The sequence below is a fragment of the Pelobates fuscus genome, chromosome 4 (genome assembly GCF_036172605.1).
Source record: "Pelobates fuscus isolate aPelFus1 chromosome 4, aPelFus1.pri, whole genome shotgun sequence".
Taxonomy (NCBI): Eukaryota; Metazoa; Chordata; class Amphibia; order Anura; family Pelobatidae; genus Pelobates; species Pelobates fuscus.
The window spans coordinates 157,309,457-157,331,377 of NC_086320.1; the positions used below are offsets into that span (position 1 = coordinate 157,309,457).

Consider the following 21,921-nt stretch of genomic DNA (forward strand, 5'->3'; position numbering starts at 1 on the left):
TTACAGACACTAAGTCCAAGATTCTGTGGCACTTCTATTTTAAACAAAATATTTATACAGAAACGTGGCCTGGCTGAGATTAGTGGGGGTTATGCTCCTATAATGGTTGGAGAAATCCCTTCCTCATTTGCATAGATATATTATATATTTACATTATTATTATTTGTTTTTAAGTAACACATTCTATGTTTCTATTTATAATGATATATATTTATAAAGATCCTCTAGACAGTAAGCTCATTGAGCAGGGCCCTCCACCTCTCTGTTCCTGTACGTCCAATTGTCTGGTTAAAATGACACGTCTGTTTGTCCACCCATTGTACAGCGCTACGGAATGTGATGGCGCTATATAAATAATAAAATAATAATAATAATTACCCAGAATTGTTCACATCACTGTTAGTTTTGCAGTTTATGATGTGGGGATCACAGAGATTGGCATAATATTCTATTTTCTTATAATATACTACTTTCTTATAATCATTCAACATTCTGGAAATGTCAGTCCCTTGATCTTCAGCTTGTAAGATACGGCAGAGAATGTTTCTCCATTTCTGTTGCTAACCACTGAACAGTCTTGTGATGCCTCAGTAATAAATCTGATTCGCCTCAAGCTCATACAGTTGCATACACCTATTCATATACATAACTAGCCACGCACACTCAAATAAGATAATCATATATGTAATTAACCACAATGTGACTTACATACACAAAACTAACCATATACTCAGATGTAACTCTTATCAGATTAGCCACACAACTACATAACTATCCATTCACACATACATAACTTGCCACACACTTACTTAATTAGCGGCAAGGTCCCTCACACACAAACGCTCACACACCTACTTAATTAGCAACTTCACACATATTTTGCAACTTGATAAGGACCCTCTCCTTTTTCCTGCTGATCACCTATGTTAGCCTCTAGAAGGCAAAGGAGATATAATGAGAGCAACTGTGAGTGCAATTCAGTGTATTTCATTCCCAAAATCTCATGGTGCTATTGTCATTTAGCAATGAGCAATATTGCTATATCCCACTTCTACTTTACTATTGTGAATTGAAGCAGTTACTACTCAGGATGTGTGGCCTCACGGTGCAGTAGAAGCTAGCTTGCAGTATTATTGCAGTATATTACAATTTGGAGTGTGGAAAGATGGTCTTTATTGCAGTCTCACATGTGTGCATGCAAAACTAATTATGATGGAATTAAGACATTTTTTGATGGACATCTATAAATGCAAGACTCTAATTTAACTAAAAATAGACCCAGGCATATAAAAAGCACAGCACCATTCATGTCCGAAGTGGACATGGTTTAAGGGCGTTCACGGTCTCTAGTTACACTTGGTTTCATTTAATTTACACTATGAGCTGTGTGTTGTTGTTGTTAGGTTTTTTCCATTCTGACTTTACTTTTATGTCAATGTTATTATCTTTATTGATAAACACCAATGTTGTGTAGTTCCTTTCCTGAAGAAAAAAATATGTAATAAAGCAAAGCACTCACCTGAGATTTTTAAGGGTCCAATGCAGTATACTGGTTATTTTAGGGCTTTAGTCAGTGAATAGTGAATTGGAGTTTAATGAAAACCAAACTCAGTTATGCAATTTGTTTTTTCTAATACACCGTGTTTCACTGTTTAGTTTTTATTGTCATTTAATGTTTTGTCACTTTAAATCACTGTGCAGTGTGGAATTGGCTAGAAAATCTGTTTATGACCATTATAACTAACTCACATGCCCTTCTCACACTCAACCCATCCCATACGCTTGTGATCACGCTTGTGATTTATGTCTCCAGCTGCTCCCCATCTTGTGTCAATTCCTTGCAGGTACCCTCTGCTTCCCTGGATATGAAATCCCTGGAGCCTTTAACAGTATGTTGGGAATTGCGAGAAACAATTGTCAATCTCTGCTCCTTCAAAATCTCACTGGCTGTGGTCAGCTGCAAGACAGAACAGGCCAATGGGAAATCTCACAGTTTACTGGTGGGCCAGTCCGACCCTGCTAGTCTCGCATCATTCCCACTCTATTTAAAGTGACACTGTCACCGTCGGGGGGCTTTGCAGAATTCGCAAAGACCCCCGGCGGTGAAATCTCCGGTGGTGGCCCAGGTGGCAGGCAATGGTGAGATTTAGTTACATGAACCTGTCCCTCGATGGCTCAGCCTTCCTTCTCCTGCCGGTACAGCATTACACTCTCCATAGACAGTGCTAATTGACCAGTGACGGCTTTCGGGATTGATCGAGATTGTAGCTTCGCCCAGTGTCTAAGAAAGTCAGGCAAAGGGAAATATACACAGGCAATGTAGTCCCTACTTTGTCTTAGTATATATATTGACTAGGTTGAAATTTCTGTGAAATTCCAACACAGTCAAAATGAGTATTTCATAAAGATTCTATCTTTATAAAATACTCATATTTCGAAGGGGATGCTACTTTAAATAGATCACTCCTATCCTAAGAAGTTCTAAATCTCATGCAGATTCCCCATCCAGCTGTGGTCTTTTCTTTTTACTACCTTTCACATCAGATCTCCTTGAATGGCTTGTGTGTAGCTAATTTCTCTCCAACCTAGTTTCACGACGTAGTACACTACCAAAACATCTCTATATGATTCAAATTCTTTTATTTCATTTTTTGTTGTTGCTCTGAACACTGCATCAACATCAACAACACAGCATTAGTCTTTTCTTCTCACCATCTATATGCTCAGTCTACATGGCTCTGCTCTTTTATGGTTCTCACCTTACATTTCTCAATTACATTTTCTCTCTGGGTGATCAGACCAATTGTAGGACCATGTGGATGTTGGAGAACACTATAGCTGATGACCTTCTAGGCTTGTATATAAATGCTCCTGATATATTTATTTTATTTAGAAGGGCAGTAGTCAACATGAAAACCACTATCCTTTCCATTCTGATTTATTTGGTTTCCATGTTGATCTTCCTACCATATCAAAGAAAATATGACATCTGCTTTTTGTGCTTTAAAAAAAAAATAACATAAGTATTTTGTTTGAGTACCAAATAACTGTGTATTCGTATTTGTTATGCATCTGGTACTTAGAGAGTTAAGGCTCCTGACTACTTTATTTTTTCTTTTTTCTGGAGAAGATACAATTTGATTTCCCCGCAGGACAGATACAAGTTCCAGGGACTGACAGCTTTCAGTCTCTACACAGCTGTTTGTGTTCTAGGCTTCTGTGATATCTCACTGCTTCTAACTAACACCTTAAAAATATATTTTCAGAAAGGTCTTATGAGGTCTACCAGCAACGCAGGATTAGTTAAGAAACTCATTAGTAACAAGACAAAAATGCAATTAACTGTGAAACAGCTTTGAGGGTGGTTTACTAAGCTTATAGCTACTATATGAGCATTTATGGCCACAATCTGGCGAGAATGGAACAAATACAACTTTAGCTCTGAGAGAAGGATTCTATCGCTGGAGGGAAAAACTCCCCGCCTTTTCAAACTTTCACTTCCTAAATATATTTTTACTATACCAAAGTTGTGAATCATCCACCTAAATATGTTTCTGTCTCTTTAAAATGTTCACTATCATACTTGTTTCTTTAAAAAGGAATGTCTATTTTCTTAAGCTCTAATGGATAAAGGGTGTAATTTCAGTTTGATGTTGGAAGTTGGTTATTTCATTCTAACATATTGTTATTTCTTTATATTTCTTTAGCGCTGGATGGACATCAGTTAAAAATGTTTTTAAAGCCAGTGTGTCATTGTGTGAACAAATCTTTATATCCTCCCCTATACTTGGAAGAGAAATGGGTGCATTGAAGGCAACCTTTAATAAAAAAATAAACTTACCCTAAATGCTCCCATATACATTGAATGCACCATACATCACGAAGATAAATTATGTAGTTAATGTAAAATAAAGAGATTTAATCACGTTTCCTCTGTTCTAGCACCGCTTCATGGGTGTTACTTTTTGCGTAACACCCATCTCCAGGCCGTCCTCCGCTTTGCCTGTGTTCGTCTTTAATTTGCCTTGCCATTGTCTGACAGGTGGAAGAAAAAAACTTTCCCAATCTATTCATTTGCCAGCAAAACTGCTAGCACATAGTATGGATGAATATGTATGTGCTTTCAAAAGAACACAGGAAAATTCCAGATATCCTTTAACACTATACTTAAAGGACCACAATAGTGCCAGGAAAACATACTCGTTTTCCTGGCACTATAGTGCCCTGAGGGTGCCCCCACCCCCAGGGTCCCACTCCCGTGGCGCTGTGGGGGGGGTGGGGGGGTGGAAGGGGTTAATCGCTTACCTGCTATGTTTACTGCAAAAATGGTTAAACCTAGATGGACCTGGCACCCAGCATTAAGCTGAAGTGGTCTGGATGCCTATCGTGGTCCTTTAACTGTGGCTCCATCCTGATATAGGGGTATCAATATTAGTTTTGTATATTTTAAGTTGGTTCCCCATTAGGCCTTTTTATTTTGCTCTTGGTGGTGATTGGCTGCATCTCATAACACATTTTTTTTCAGGTCCGCAGTCAAGGAGCTATCCATGACAGTAAATCAGCATCAATACAGGCTGTTTTTTTCCCCATAGTTGACATTTCATGGATAGTGTGATCTGAGGCTGGTTTCAAACAGTCTTGTCGATCAGACTGTATCCATGTTTTCTTCTTTTTTTTATGTTGTGGATCGAACCCTACGGGAATTATGTACTAATTACTGTAGTGAGTTATGGAAAACTGGAACTCATCCTAGAAAAATTTAGATGAAAACAGCAGAGTTAGAAGAAGTTGTTTTTCAACTTCTGATAGTTCATTATTTAGCATCTGCAACATCATAACAGCTCAGCATCTGTTTCTGTGTTGTATTGTGTTTTATACCATCTAGTTTATTCTTGTGCTGTACTGAAGGATATGCTGGTGCTTTATAAATAATAATAACATATAGGTTCATTTATACTAGAAACGATTCTCAAAAACATCTTCAGATTCATTTACTTATTTGGTGTGACATACATTCTACATACAGTTAATAAACATTCTACATCATCCAATTAATATATCTGACATTTTCAATCCTGATGGTCAGCAAAGTTACCTTCTTCGTGGCACTTACAGGCGGTGCTACAGATCTAGGAAGTGAAATGGGCACATTGACTAACCAGTTACACTTTTACAATAATTGTATATATTGATGTTTATGTAAACTGTTACTGCTAAATATTCCTTTTTACATAATAAATATGTTGCTTTTTTTTTTTTTAACAGTCACATGACTATTCTGGTAGATAAACTTCCTGAATTACACTCAAGTAGAAATGATGCCAAGAAGAAACGCTAAGACTGGTAAGATCAGTTTTTTTACTTTTTTTCTTAAATTCCAGATTTGATATTATCAACATCAGTTTTAAAGGGACACTATAGTCACCAGAAGTACTATAGCTTATTGAACCCTTGAATTTGTTCTGGTGAGTAGAATCATTACCTTCAGGCCTTTTGCTGTAAACACAGTCTTTTCAGAGAAAATGCAGTGTTTACATTACAGCCTAGTGATAACTTCACTGGCCACTCCTCAGATGGCTGTTAGAGATCCTTCCTGGGTCATGGCTGCCTAAAATGCATCCAAACATTCAGTATCTCCTCCCTCAGCATGCAGACACTGAACTTTCCTCATAGAAATGCATTGATTCAATTCATCTCTATAAGGAGATGCTGATTGGCCAGGGCTGTGTTTGAATCATGCTGGCTCTGCCCCTGATCTGCCTCTTTATCAGTCTCACTCAATCCTATGGGGAAGCATTGTGATTGGATCAGGCTACCACTTCTGATGATGTCAGCAGACTACTTGTTTTTCCTGAGGCAAACAGCATACAGAGTTACAGATTCAGGCTTGAATACAGTAAAATTGTGCTATATTTATGGAGGCATGAGGGGCCCAGGGGGGCCAGATGGTGATTTTAACCCTATAGGGTCAGGAATACATTTTTGTGTTCCTGAGCCTATAGTGCTCCTTTAAAATGTTACCTAATCTTTGGTATGTAGCAAGGCAGCAGAGGAGGATTTCTGCACTCCACAAATAGGCACAGTACTAGGGGGAATTCTTTTTTTTTACCTACACTGAATTAAACAGTACATCTACAAATCAGCTTGACAATAATCTTAGCTTGCCTATTCAGGCCTAAAATCTGCTAATCTCCTTTTTATTTCTTCACAATTCAGTATCTTGCAAACCCAGGTAAACCAAAATGGTATTTAATCAACCAGTGTACTACAACATTGTTGAACGTTCATTTTTTTCATACCTTTTTAAAATAAATTAATGCCATGATTACAACAGGGAACAATGGTATTTATCAAGGTATTCATGCATGTAAATGCTAACACTGTTCCTTTAATTAATGTTTATAAATTTGTGACTTCAGTATAGTTAAACTATGAAGATGACTTCCTAATGTCCAGAATGTCAAAGTTATTCAGTAAGGTATGAATCTGACAAGGGGAATTTCTACCAAAAATATGACTAGAAATCAGGGCAATTTGTAAATTTATAGTCGGTTGATTATATTTTGTATCGGATTAGGATCATTTACCTGCTGTTTTGCGATACACTAGGTTATTGTGAATCAGAAGTGCCTGTTTGGTTTGATACACCGAATTTGCCTTTAGTAAACATCCAGTTTGCAGGTTTGGTTAAAATTCCCGGGGTATTTAGACTGCACTGGGGAAAAATAAATGTAAACAATTTTTGTTACTTGCCTATTAGCAATAAAAAAAATACATACATTCAATAATAGATTCACAAAATGTCTTATTCTTCTTTCTGCATTTGAAAAAGAAATCACAGAAGTTATTTTTTTCCCGCCAAGAAGTAACTTTTCGTTGGACCATTGTCCTCTGACAAACCATGTTCTGTAATAATAGATATCATCTGAAGAGTGTTCTAAAGCCAATTTTACTGTGTGCAGCTTTTGTTATGGCTTATGTACATATACTTCCTTTTAGTAAAGGCTTTTTCCTTTTAACGTGGCTTCTGCTGAAATATTTCTACCCAGCCATGTCTGGCAACAAAGAAAAGCTATTGTTGCAACAATTCGGAACTGTGCTATGTGGGAGCATGTTTTACAGTCCCTGGCACCCATGTGTGAACACAATCCCTGCTGTTAATGGCAAGTGGCTCTGAATGTTAACGTTTTACAGAGCATCATCGGACATGTGGTTTTACTAATATCTGTAAAGACAGGGGTACCTACCACTACTGTGCAGAAAAGAAGACCTAAGTGTGCTTAATCAGAATGTAAGACAAAGAAAATGCATGGTCCTGCACTTGCATTTGTTTCTTCTGTGCCACGGTGCCCCTTCAGCCAACTAACATAATATCCACAAAGAAACGCACTCACTTGCAAGACCGGCTTTAGGCCTTTAGGCAGTCTATAATAAAAATGATCACAGCGCCCTCTCTGGTCACACTCACTAATTCATGTATAATGTATGTATAAGGGTGTAGTGTTTGAATAAAGGCTTTATTAAATTAATAATTATTAAAGAAAGAAAAACATATTCATTCCCCCTTCCCTGTTATTTTGGTGTTGCAATACCAGCATTTGTAGTACAAAGCTTGAGGGTAAAGTGACATTACACCAACGCATTTTGCCCAGCAGGACATCTTGTGGGTGAAGATCTAATATTGGACCAGCTTTATATACACCCAATAATAAGCTACACTCTGTGACGTTTAACTCAGTTGCTATAGACTGAGTATTAATATTGCTGACAATAAAACATGTATTTTCATGACCTAACATCGCTTCATTTAAACCAGTGTAGTGTTCTGTGTACAGACATTTGTTGTAGAACAGAATATTCCAGTTCCTATGAAAAAAAAAAACATTTAAATCTGCTAACTTCCGATGTCTGTGCATAGTGAGTTGGAATTTAAGTAGAATGGAGTGGAGGGGTATTTCATATATTGGATTATAGAGGCAAAAAAAAATTATTTAAAGGAACACTATAGGGTCATTTACTTTTAATGGCAGATTGCAAGGGTTTATTCCTGACCCTATAGTAATTGGAGAAAGAAAACGAGTAGCAGTTATCCATGAATTTTTCTGTACTCTGGTGTTTACTTTCAGGATGTAATTAATATATTTGACATTTACTTTCAATGGCAGATTGCAAGGGTGTATTCCTGACCCTATAGTACAATGTATTCCTGACCCTATAGTACAAATCCACCATTTAGGTGGCTCCCCCCCCCCCCCATAGCTCCTTAAAAGGAATTAAAACTCACCTTATTTTCAGCACCGCGCCCAGCGCTGCCCCCCCCTGTGGTGACATCATCAGAATTTCCGATTTTTAGCTAAATTTTATTGGATAAAATTGGCAAGGGGGTGGGACCAAACACCATTTTGGCCAATCAGCACCTCCTCATAGAAATGCATTGAATCAATGCATCTCTATGAGGAAAATTCAGCGTCCCCATGCAGAGCGTGGAGACGCTGAACGGCAGGGCTGCCTAGTGTGCAGCACTGAGCCAGGAAGCACCTTCACTGGTCATGTGAGGAGTGGCCACTTGGAGGTGTCCCTAGGGGCAATGTAAACACATTTTTTGCATAAAAATGCCTGCATATAATGATTATACTCACCAGAACAATGACATTAAGATGTAGTTGTTCGGGTGACCATAGTGTCCCTTTAAACGTTAATCACTCATTTATTCCTGCTCATTCTTTTCTTCTACTTAAGTCATATATTGCATACAGGCCATGTTGTTAATACACCTAGCAATCCATTCTTAGTTTGAATATTTTACCAAAACCTTCTGTTTTGTTTAATGTTACCCACTTCCTTTAGGTTGTAAGTTCATTTAAGCAGAGACCTCACCACCTCCTGTTCTTGTAAGTCAAAAACGTGTCTTTAATTTTCTTGTTTGATCTGTCTTCCCACTGTACTGTGCTGCAAAATACTGCAAATATTAATAAGCAAGGATGCAACATGATCAATCTATAGGTTACATGTTTGGGCATAGACATTTTGTTTCTGCGTTTTCAGATTTAAATGACAATAATTGTATTATTAAATAAAAATGAAATTAACTGAAAAGGTAAATGTGAAAAAATAGCATGTGTGTTAAACAAACAATGGATTAGATTTTTAAATATTTTGTTTTGGTGCAATATTGCTGGTTTGGGTTGGAGCAATCACATTAACATTTAACCCTTGAAGAAACAACAACCAGTCAGGGTTTCATGGTAACAGGGGATTTCCCTAACTCTTCTCTTGAAAGGTGTTGAACTGAGCAGATCGATAGCGCGTGGTAAATGTTGGAGAGTCAGCACTGGAAAAAATGCGGAAATATAACCTTTTGTATAGAAACCTTAGTGTTTTTTTAAAATAACAATACCTATGCTATACAGGTTATTTAACTGTCTGAGAACCAGGGGACTCAATTATCTCTTGCTCCGTGTTATAAAATAGTTTTAAAAAATCAGTATAAATAAACATGATTACAAAATATATCAGTTTACATGACAGTCACGTTAACATTAAAGCTTTCCAGCCACAGCTGTAGTTTCTGTTGTTACTAAAGAGTAGCTACAACTTTGACTCAGAAGAGCTCTGAGAGGCACTCCCATTGACTGCTTCATTGGGTATAGTCTATGCATTTCTAAGGGTTTGGGTTTGCGATATCTCTTTTACATAGTAAAATTATCTTTACCACAAACGTTGCTGTACACCTACTATGCTATAGATATTGTGTTCTATGTGCTCATCAGAATCAACATGGACTTATGCTACAGAGTCCTCAAAGTGGTATTTTCTGGCCATCCATGTAAGTTTTTGGGGAGTATGTAAATATTGGTTGGAGAAAGAAAACGAGTAGCAGTTATCCATTAATTTTTCAGTACTTTGGGGTTTACTTTCAGGATGTTTAAAAAAAATCTGAGTAATATATTTGTAATTTACTTTTAATGGCAGATTGCAAGGGTTGAAGTTTATATACATTTGTTTTTTTAGACTTGTTCCAATGTAAAATGCAATAAATATTCCATCCATATGCTTTACGGGAAATGTTATTGTTATGGAATTCTAGAATTCATTCCGATTTTATTTTTGTTATAGTGGTTTCATGTTATACAGATTTGTTTCAACACAAGTCAGTGGGCATTTTTTGGTACGACAAACTTTTTTATTGTTTTATTTGACATTGATATTGGTGTGGATAGTATGCACTTTATTTAAGTGCATGTGATGCATTATTTTTCATAATTTTCTTATTGTCATTGTCATTATTAGTTAAGAAACGGTGTGCAAGGTATTGAGGAATAAAGTGAGAAGACACAGAAAAAAAACATGTTGCATAAAAACAAAAATCCCAATTTACGAGAGTAATTCAAATGAATGAGTTCATTAGATGTTAAAACATTTTTAAAGTATAAATTGATCATACTTAAAGTTGTCACAAATGTATGTGATGTCTTTACCGGGTGTGTCATATTTAATAAGAAGTACATGAAAGAAAGAAAAAGTATTGTATACGCATATATTTATTACTATACAGCAAACTAAAAAACACATTTTTAGCAAATATAGTTCTGGAGTTATCTAAAGTATTTCTGGATTTTTCTGTTGAGCTGTTTGGGTTTTCAGTTTGAAAATTCAGGTTTATTTTACTGCATTTCACCCATCAGTGATTCTAACTCACAGCATTCTTTAGGGTTAAAAATGTCAATTAGAATCGTGTCTTTATATTGTATGTACCTTGTAATATATTTAGAAATAGAAACACTGGTAACTACATCAACATTAGTCTTATAATTAAAATAGCAAGAGATGTTATTTAACAAAATAATAAACCCCGTCCTTGCATTACCCATGTCATTTACTTACTGAAATATGCAATGCATTAAAAAATAAATATGATCTTATTCAGTTTGTACAGTTTGATTGATAGTGCTTCAAAAGTCTTTAATCTCCTCTCCCATAAATGTATATTTTAGACAGTATATCGCATTGTGCTGATTTCCTTTTACAACATATTGGACACATTTTTCTCAAGATCTGACATTTTGATAAATGTAAAGGCTTGGCCTGCAGTTGTGGGAGGGGCATGTTACCCTATTTAACCCCCCCTACTCACCTTCAGACGTCCCATTCGTGTTTTTAGTGTTTCACATGTCCCATGTCCTGGGGCTTGCAGTTTCCACGCTGTTCCGTCTGTCTTCGGTCCTTCTGGGCTCCGCTGGCTTTTTTCTTGTCCCTGGCACTCCGAGTTTCGGTGGTCCGTCCTGTCGTCTTTTTTTTGGCTTTGTGAGCTACTTACCCTGCCGTCGCGCCGCGGTCACTGTCCCACAGCGATTGCACGGATTGGGTATCTCCCATCCGCCCTCTACTCGTCTTCGCATGGTTTTCGTTTTTGTTCTTCTTCGGGTCGTTTGCCCGTTCGGTAGTTTTTATGATTTCCTCTTGCTGGTTCGCCTGTTTCCCGGTGCGAGCTTCCTGCGAATCGCAGCTGGCAATTTGCAGCACACGTGCGACAGGCACTCGGACGCCAGCTATTCAGGGTACAGGGTATATATACATGCTCCTACAATTTGTTGGCAGTTTCTCCGTTAGGTTAAATGGTATTAATCCTACTCAGCACACGCCATGACATAGTGCATTACTTCCATTCTCACATTGTTCATTGTCACGCTCCAAATTGCCGGATACTTTGTCCTGAGTTCGTGTCTCCACGCCAGGGACATTAAAACACGGGATCGTCGACTGTTGTCAACTACAATGCTCATTATCCCCTGACCATTTATTTAACAGTATTTCTCCTGTGATTGCACCCATAATGCGCAAGTGACGGTTGTGCCAGCATTTTGCAATACTGACGAGCAATTAACCAAAACGGTTTTATAACCAAGGGCCAGGCTGTCTGTCTATGACCCTTTTTAATGTGTTAAAGTGAGCCCTGTCCAAACCCCCCTCCCCCCAAAAAAACCTTGTAATGGCTGCTTCCCCTCGGGACGAGTTCTGTTGCTACTGGTGCTAAGTACACAACAGCCTGCCTCTCGGTTTAGTAATTAGAATTCCACTTGTGAAGTAGCAGCAGAGAGGGGGACACTTACCCTGCACGCCCAGGATCTCCCTGCTGACAGTGTAAGTACACACTGTGTGCGCAGAGAATGATGCAAAGCAGGCGACAATCGTGACAGGACTCTGACATCCACAGATGCAGCAACCAAGGATGATGGGAATCGCAGTCCAAAAACAATTATTTTCCATGATTGATAGGGACGTTAAACTATCTGATCTCTCTTTCCTTGGAACAAAATGTATATATTTATAAAATATTTTACCAGGAAAGATACATTGAGATTTCTCTCGTATGCCTATCCATATAGTAACATATATGGCTATGCCTATGGTAGTGAGCAAGTCCCATAATTATTGATCAGTTTTTAACAAGCATCGTGAGTGTCATTTATTCATCCCTCCAGTAGTGCAAGATAATCCATGGTGCTGGGAGTTCGTAGATTTTTAGTCAGGAGGTCCTCGGGTGGGGAGACACAACGGCATGCACTTTGTTCCCTCTGCATAATGCTGTATGATTCCTATAACAGTGTAATTTTGCACTCTAGCACATGATTGGAGTTCCTGTCATACCTTGCTTTCCGTACTATCTGACACATGGGGGTTCGTTTCGCTGAATTGGTGTACTATGGCGGGTTGCAATCCGGATCTCAAAACTTTTAGGCTAGTATATCCGTTTGTGCCATGGAGTGATTTACCGGTTACAACTTTGCTTTAATTTCCACGATCTCGGAATTTCACTACTCGCGATTTCCTGCTTGATAAATTGTTATGGTCTATGGGGGATATTCACTACACAACCACGACCGCATTTGCCACATTCATATTTACTTACAGCAAACCCGTTTTCGTCCCACGGTACATCCTAAGTTAGCTGTGGCTGGCTGTCAGGTTCATAGGTGTCCACTAGTTGTAATTCCCTCTGGCTTCTTCGCCTTAGATTAGTGGTCCCGCAAGGCCTCATACTCGGAGGTACTACGCCCCTCGGGCCAAATCATAGTTAGTCGCCTCGCATTGTGGCATAGAGAGGGCCTCACTTCCATTCTATCTTATGTTTAACTGTCACCGAGAGGCCAACACCCCGCCACAACGTTCAGTGGCCACGTTATCCCCTTGCGCCAACTCATAGATAGAGCCTCTCACGCCGCTTGGCATCTAGCAGGGCCTCACCTGTCACCAAACCTAGTCTTAATTGTTTCGCCTTTTTTGGCTTTAGCTAGTGTGCCAGCACACACACACACACACACACACGCTCAAACTCACACATGCGCGCACTGGGTCCCGTGGGCTTCGCGTCAACTCGTATTTCTATTACCTATTGCCGGGCATGCTCCATACGGCCGAACCACCTGGTCTCTGTCGTGCTTATTCTGCACTTCAGTTACGGTCGGCCTTGCGGTACTTCCTCATTCATCTCACATTTCCATACGCATTCATCAATTCCGTCCTCCCTTACGCTACCTTTTCTCCCCTCTTAGTTAGCTGTGGCTGGCTGTCAGGGTCCTAGGTGTCCACTAGTGGTAATTCCCCCCTGGCTCTTCGCCTTAGGTTAGTGGTCCTGCGAGGCCAACACCCATCCTCATACTCGCAGGTACAACGCCCCTCGGGCCAAATCATAGTTAGTCGCCTCGCATTGTGGCATAGAGAGGGCCTCACCTGTCACTCCCATTCTATCTTATGTTTAACTGTCACCGAGAGGCCAACACCCCGCCACAACGTTCGGTGGTCACGTTATCCCCTCGCGCAAACTCATAGATAGAGCCTCACGCCGCTTGGCACCTAGCAGGGCCTCACCTGTCACCAAATCTAGTTTTTAATTGTTTCGCCTTTTTGGCATTAGCTAGTATGCCAGCACACTCACGCACGCACACACATACACACACATTGGGTCGCTTATGCTCTGTTCTTTTGTCTCTTCACGTTGTGGAGTTTTGGCTACTCCTACCTTCTTTTCGTGTCCTGGTCTCTTCCTCGTTTTGCTGCGGTTCTAGCAAGTCCACCTTTTCCCTCCCCGGCAGCCTTTCGGATAGCCGAACTCGCAACGTCTGTCCGCCTCCACGGGCTACGCTGTTGCTGGAGGGGGCCCCGATCTTCTCCGCTACTGTTGTCTATGGGGCGGCTTTGGACTGCCAGCCTTGTTAGCTCGTGGTTGCACTCGCGGTGCATGTGTTAGAGCCTTCTTCTCCTTTGATGCCTTTTCTGTTACCGTCTCTTTTTTGATTTGTTGTCTGGTTTTTCGCTTCTCTTGCCACCTCTAACTTACGTCAACTCTACCTATCAGGATTACAACTTCTCATGCTGTACAGGTTTATCATTATACGCAGTTTCCATGTCCGCATACCAGATTAGTACCTTATCAGATTTCCCATCTGCATACAACTATTTCTATCACTATCAGACCTATTAGATGCCTGTCCTTATGAATTAGGCACCAACCTTTAAATGTAGGGTAATAGCTGCTTGATCCAAGAATAAGTCTGACTGCCATTCTGGGGTCAAGAAGGAATTTTTCCCTAGCTTGTTGCAAATTGGCAGTGCTTCAAACGGGGTTTTTTGCCTTCTTTTGGATCAACTGCAAGATTTACTCTCCCTAATCTAGCCTCACAATTCACGGATATCCTCACATGGGCCAGTCCTCACACCACGACATACCTACTTCTTTATTCATTGATCCTGAGGCTAGAGTTATCCGTCCTACGTTTCTGGTCACACATCTAGGATAGGGTGGTATCCATGGCTTCAATATAGTTCATTTGTCCATATATTTAATCTCCAGGTAATGGAAGTTCTCAGCATCCCCCCTATATGTACCACGTACCGCCAAGACTTTCGACATGCATTTACCTTATAGCTAGGCAATTAAGGTTTTCTTGACAGTTGTTGATTGTTCTATGATTCCTGGCATGTATACATTTTTGCCCTCTTTTATTACAGGCCTGCCGCGACGTCGGTTCCGGCACACCTCAACCGACTTATTTCCCCTTTTTACTATGCTACTCTTGGTACGCTTCCTATACGGCCTTATTTGCCCCTCACACAAATGTAAAGGCTTGGCCTGCAGTTGTGGGAGGGGCATGTTACCCTATTTAACCCCCCCTACTCACCTTCAGCCGTCCCGTTCGTGTTTTTAGTGTTTCACATGTCCCCCACCCTCCACTCCCTCTATCTAAAGGCTTGGCCTGTAAAGGCTTGGCCTGCAGTTGTGGGAGGGGCATGTTACCCTATTTAACCCCCCCTACTCACCTTCAGCCGTCCCGTTCGTGTTTTTAGTGTTTCACATGTCCCCCACCCTCCACTCCCTCTATCTATATTTTAATAACACCTCATGGGTGGGCCCTCTTTTATTACAGGCCTGCCGCGACGTCGGTTCCGGCACACCTCAACCGACTTATTTCCCCTTTTTACTATGCTACTCTTGGTACGCTTCCTATACGGCCTTATTTGCCCCTCACACAATAAATATTTTTCTTCATTTTTAAGAAAACTTCTTATGTTATGTTATACAGGTGCTCTGAGCAGTTGCTGCCTCTTAAGTTTAGCTCAACTGAGCTAACCAAAGCAGGAAGTAACAGGATTTGCTGTCTCTTTGACAGTCAAAGAGTGTATTGAAATCTGCCATTTTTTAAAATGAAAAAAAAAAGACACACATTTTACACACTTTTTAAAAGGAGAGTCTCTTTAATTGAACTTTTACATCAGGGACAGTTAATTGGTTGTTTTGTAGACTTATGACTCAAATTAACTTGTTCCCTGGTTCTGAGGTGGCTTGGTGGACATTGTTTGAGTGCAAATTTATGGACCTTCCCACAGCTTTTGCAGACATTTGGTAGCATGCAGATTTACTTACAGTACGTGTAGCAAGCATATTTATACTTAGATCTTTTACACTTAGTTTTTTACACTGAATTCCCCATTCTTCAGTGAGCGTTTCATTGGCATTTTAAAATATATTTTTACTATTAATATTATGTATATCTTGTAAATGTAGTGTGAACAATACATGACGGTCTGTCAGGTTGTTTTTTTTTTGTTTTTTTTTTAATATGGAGGATGACATCTTAAAATTGCACGACAAGTTTCAAAACTCAGATAACAGTTCCAGCTTAAATTAAGTCAATAAATAAAAGCTACTGAACACATGTCAAAAGTAAAAAAACGAAACACAACCTGAGGTTTCCGTAGAACTGCTTATCTCCCTGATTCCACTGCTCATATAAAATGCTTGCTTCTTCTAAGGTAACTTTATCTGTGCATATTATTAAAGTTTATCAGCCGACTAACTTTCAGTAACATATGAGACCTCTCGAACTGATAGCTACCCATTTAGCATAATTTCCATAACTCTTACAAAATAATCCTATATATATATATATATACATCAGCTGATTCTGAGTCCTGAGAAGCCATTGTTTTCTTCTTCTGTTTAAAAAAAAGAATTCCAAACACAGCTTTTCTTTGTTTTTTCTTTACTGGCTTGTTCTATTTATTTAGCTTTTCCACCAAACAAAATGTAGTATTTAAAAAAAACTTATTATAATAAAAAAAAAAAAAAATATGTGTCAATCAATTTTTGTACTGAGTGGATATAGCCTAGCACAAGCAAAACATACTACAATACGTATATATATGTAGCAAATTTATCAGCACGAGTAAAAAAAAAAAACTATCTGTATAGATATGATAGCCACTTGGTTTTTAAAAATAATATAGAATATGCAATGAAAAACTTGTCATCCATATATCTGACAAGAAGATGCAAGTACAGTGGTATTTACAAACATTTGAGGTGGTGAGAGGTCACCTAACTACATAGCAGACAGAAGGCTATATGGACAGAGATATGATTATTAAGTAATTATTAAAATGCTAGTAGCTGGGTGAAACCCGAAGTTGTTCTATCTGTTCTGTAGTACTCGCATGCCCTTGGGCCATGGTAGAAATATCTTCTTACATCGCTTTCACCCTGGCAGTGATAGTGGATACCCTCTTTACTGGGGATGTTATCAGACGCATCTAATATGTCTTCCTTGGGAGTAACTATAAGAGTTCGGTAGAGCCTACAATTTGGGTCAAGTCTCCGGCTGCAGTAGATCTCCTTTATTAAGGTATCCCTCACTTGAGAGGCTCTTAAGTTTCTTGGCTTTCTTCCCCATCATGCCCCAATGTTCTGGGACAGAAGCACAGTCGATTAGTCGGAGATTAAGGTGAAAATCTCAAATCTGGCCGTGTTAAGCCACGTCCCCAAAATTATACTTTCTTTCACTGTGCTGAAGCAGTATTACAGTTTAGGCCACCAATTTTCTGGTATTGTCATACTATAGTGGCTATGGTGACAGGTGTCCCCTGCCACCATCCCACATTAAATTGTCAAATTATTTTTGAACGGTATGACACTGACCTGGGATGCTTGGCCTCCTAATGACTGCTATAGGAAAAAGGCATTGTTTTGCTCATTGCAAGACAGTGTCAATGTTGCACACCACTCAGCAATATCTCAGTTGGGGATCAGAGCAACTTTAATGTGTGATACACAAAGTCATACCCAGGATTCCTGGGCCATGGAAGAATGGTAATATTCTGATGGTAATATTTATAATGTATTCACAGCTGTGACCATGCTTGTGAGTTTGCCATTGAGGTATTAATTTACTCTAACATACTGGAATACTATGAGACATAGGTGAATCACTGAGCTTGGGAGGTGTGGAACAATAGGATAGATGGACAGACCATATTATCCAACCTTTCTAGTCCATTTCCGGCAAAGCTATAGCACTTCAGAATCACGCATAGTCTGAAACAACTGGTACCCCAAAACAAAAAACATCATTACTATGGGATTAGTTTAAAATCCATTTGAGCAACATTTTTAGAAAACCAGAGAATCATTAAAGGAACATTATAGCATTAGGAATACAAATATTCTCGCGGGCGGCTCCCTTCCTATGGAATAGCCTGCCTATTACCATCAGACTCTCCCCTAGTCTTCAATCGTTTAAGAAGTGCCTTGAAACCCATCTCTTTAGGAAAGCGTATGGCCTCCCAGACTAACCTCTACCTCACATACCTGTCTCTTACTCTCTCCTAAAGGGCAGCACTCTACTCTCTCCTCCAGCTCTGCTTCACTCCCACCTAATTTGATTGCTATTTCCTGTCCTAATGTGTTTTATACCCCACCTCCTTTAGACTGTAAGCTTGTTTGAGCATGGTCCTCTTCAACCTATCGTTCCTGTAAGTTTTCTTGTAATTGTCCTATTTATAGTTAAATCCCCCCTCTCATAATATAGTAAAGCGCTACGGAATATGTTGGCGCTATATAACTGGCAATAGTAATAATAATAATAATAATAAAGAGGGGCAAACCTGATAGTAGTGAGTTGCAGTCATATGTACAGGACATTTCTATAGAATTAACCCCTTAAGGACACAACTTCTGGAATAAAAGGGAATCATGACGGAATATTTCCGTCATGTGTCTTTAAGGGGTTCATATGCTGTTTTTTTTTTTTTCTGCATTAAAAAATAAATGGATATTGGCAATGTTCTTTAAGTGAAAGCAACAAGATACAGTTTTTTTATTTTTTCACAGCTTTTCTTTGGTTAGATAGCATTCTAGTATGTGCAAACATACCAATATAGCTGTTGGATATTGTAAGCTCTTTGAACAGAGTCCTCATAACCTATTGTTCCTGTAACAAGTTGTATTTGTCTAATTTATTGTTAAATTTCCACCTTTATAATATGGTACAGCTATATAACTACAGTTTGGTTGTAAAATCAGAGTGATAAATGTGTTTATGCCTTAAAGATGAACTAGCAAGCATTTTTAACATGGTGACAAAATGTAGCAGTAACTCCTCCAAAGTTTTGAAAGGCCTATATTAAATCAAAAGCATGATGTAATACCGTCCGCCTTTATTTTCAGAAATAGGCAATTTAGGACACAGAGCAGATTCTGGGTATGTATATTATTAGATTACTCAGAAACAGGATTTTTACAGAATAGCACACATAAACCATTAGATCAAATGCTGCCACATGTGTCACATCTGCATAGAATGATGGCCAAGTAGGCAGAACATGTCTCCTGCATTTATTTAATAGTTTCGCTGATATAAACTGGGTTCATACACCCATTGTTTTAGATCCCTATCTGGGTATAACCATGTTACGGTTTTCCATCTGATAATGAGCAACTCTACATGTTGTATATTTGTGGTTTTTACAATTCACCCTCTCCAAACTGCATGGTAATTGATTTAGTCGTGTTTGTGACATTAGTCATAATTTCACAGTCAGAAGCTCTAACTGCCTTGAGATCCTGGCAGTCCCTATGTCTGCAAAGTCATTATAATGTGCCCGTATACCACTGGAGGAGAGAACTTAATCTACGGCATGAGATTTCAGAACCCCTTTCTCCTGCGTCATATAATTGAGACTTCTATCCTGCATGAACAAGAGCAGGGTACTAGTTTATTTTGTGAAAACAAAAGATGAGATTTATAAAGACAACACGGGGACTATTCTAGGGCAAAGCTTTAAATTATCATAGATACCCTGTTTCATAGTGATTGCTTCCCTGCATGTGTCTGTGAATGTATACAAAGGAGTAATTAACTCATTTGTAATTACTCTACTAATGGATGGATAGGAACAAGCGAGAAGCAACATCCAACCTCTTTTGCAAGAAAAGAGTCACGGTCACTTCCGAGGTTTTTATATTGTGTTTGCTTGTCCTTGTGTCTAACAAATATATATTTGTAAGGTTTGAAAAATAAAAGTATAGAAGTCCACACTGCTTTCTCCTGCAACTGGGTGCCTCCATCTTAGCTCGCTGTCAATCATTGTTATATGCACCAGGCAGTCAGCATAGAACATCATAGAGAGAAGATGATACATTTCCCATGTGTGAACTGTATCATGATGCGATTTACTAAATCTTTCATATAAATGTAAAGGAAAATGGAGAATCTCATGAAAACAAAGTTAACAGGTACTATCCAATTTATTATTTATTGTGTGAATTACAGAGAAGTTACAGTTCACCTTTAAAGCCTACATAAAAAAATATAAAAACACATGGTATATTGCTATAAGACTTAAAGCTGCTCTGTCACCTTTTGGGGAAATGCAGAGATCCACAATGGTGACAGAGCCCCTTGGCATGTGGTAGTCCAGGGGTGCAGGGGAAGGCTTTCTTTACTGACCTGAAGCTGTCCGTCATGGCCACCACCATCTCCATGTAGCTGACCCTATTCAGCTCTTGGTGCTCCATCTACCAAGAGTCCATGCATGTGCTAGAGCAGCGTTTCCCAAACCAGTCCTCAAGACCCACCAACAGTCCAGGTTTTGTTAGCATCTCCATTGGAATAAAACAGGGAAATACATAAATCCTGGACTGTTGGTGGGCCACGAGGACTGGTTTGGGAACCTCTGTGCTAGAGTATAAAAATGATCTATATGGAGCATACTGTGAGACTTCCATAGACAAAATCTTTTTCTTTACAGCCGTCACTAACACTAATAGATATTTAATATACCGTACTCTTGCCATTTAACAATACAAAAGTTGACTGTGGTTTTCAGTTAATCCCTACTTGGCACTGAGTGTAGGTGTATTGTTTCTAAAACTTAAAAATATTAATTTCTGTTGTTTCTATAATGGGTGGTGTCTTCCACTAATTTGGATTTACAAAGAAATATGCATTCAATTCTATAATAAAAAATATTCCATGAGTGCCTGTTAATTCACATTTTATTCACGTTTGGAGTAATCTACCGTGAATGAAACATTACAGAACTGCTGCTCTATTGGGAAGGTGCAAATGAATCACTAGTTTCTCTTTTTCTGCTGGCAAAGTTGCACTTACAACCAGCTCCTGTGTGCATTGTACATTCTGAATTGTGTGCGTCTCAGTAGCTACTGCTCACATGTTGTGTTTGCTGTTTGTAATGAGCGTGAGCCAACCTTCCACTACTGTAGTTCATTTTAGGATTTAGACTAGCGGAAACAAAATTTCCCTCTCTCAAGTCTGGCAAAACTCTGATGTTCACAGTAGATAAAAATATATTTTGTGATAATTAGATGTACTGCTCATGTCATATTCTTGCTCATTATATTTTTAATGTAACGTTTCCAGAGCAAGTAACCGGGGTCACTTTAAACGACTTCAAGATTAATACAAATTTTCTTTCTAAGGCATTAAATGTAAATATCAGTTATTATAAACATTATCAGGGCTCATTATCAGGACTATTTCTTTTAGAAAAAAAAATACCAAAACAAATGTACTGCAGCATCATCTTTGACAAATTCTAAAAGGTGGTATTTGGTTTTATATGTGAAACCTATATAACATACATTGAATGTTATGGATTTTGGATCAGATGCAGGATAAATATAATAATGAAATTCTACGCTTCAACGCCTGCAGTAGGCTAATTAGTAATCTAAACTTAAATGCAGAGCAAGAAGAGTTGTGGGGATCCCCATGATGAGCATTAATGCTTAGACAGTCTCAGTTTAGCATTGAGTTTTCATGCGCTGCGATGTTTGAAGTCGTGTAGGTTTTTCATATCCTGATCTGTTTTATGTTGCATGTGTGCAGTTGGTTCAGGTATGTACCTGAGTGGAGAAATCAGTCTGTCCTGGAGTAGGAGTTGTGGACAGTGGAAAAATGGGTGTATGCTTTGTCCCCTGGGTGCGTGATTCGCCACGTGTCATAAATGTGGTGCTCGTGTAGGAGTTTTTGGATAGCTCTTCATTGCCTTTTCAGTGAGCCGTGTCTACAACTGTGTTAAGATAGTGTGGTGTCTACCTTGGGTTCAAATATATGTTTAAAGTCC

General features: G+C 39.0%; 1 protein-coding gene across 2 annotated transcripts in view; it reads left to right on the forward strand.

Moving 5' to 3' along the window:
• Window positions 1-21,921, forward strand: part of ATXN1 (ataxin 1) — a 311,414-nt gene that overhangs the window by 127,594 nt on the left and 161,899 nt on the right. For both annotated transcript variants that reach the window (XM_063451697.1, XM_063451698.1), the window contains one exon: window positions 5,266-5,343. The gene's annotated coding sequence lies outside the window, so the exon portion shown is untranslated. The remainder of the gene's footprint in view (window positions 1-5,265; window positions 5,344-21,921) is intronic.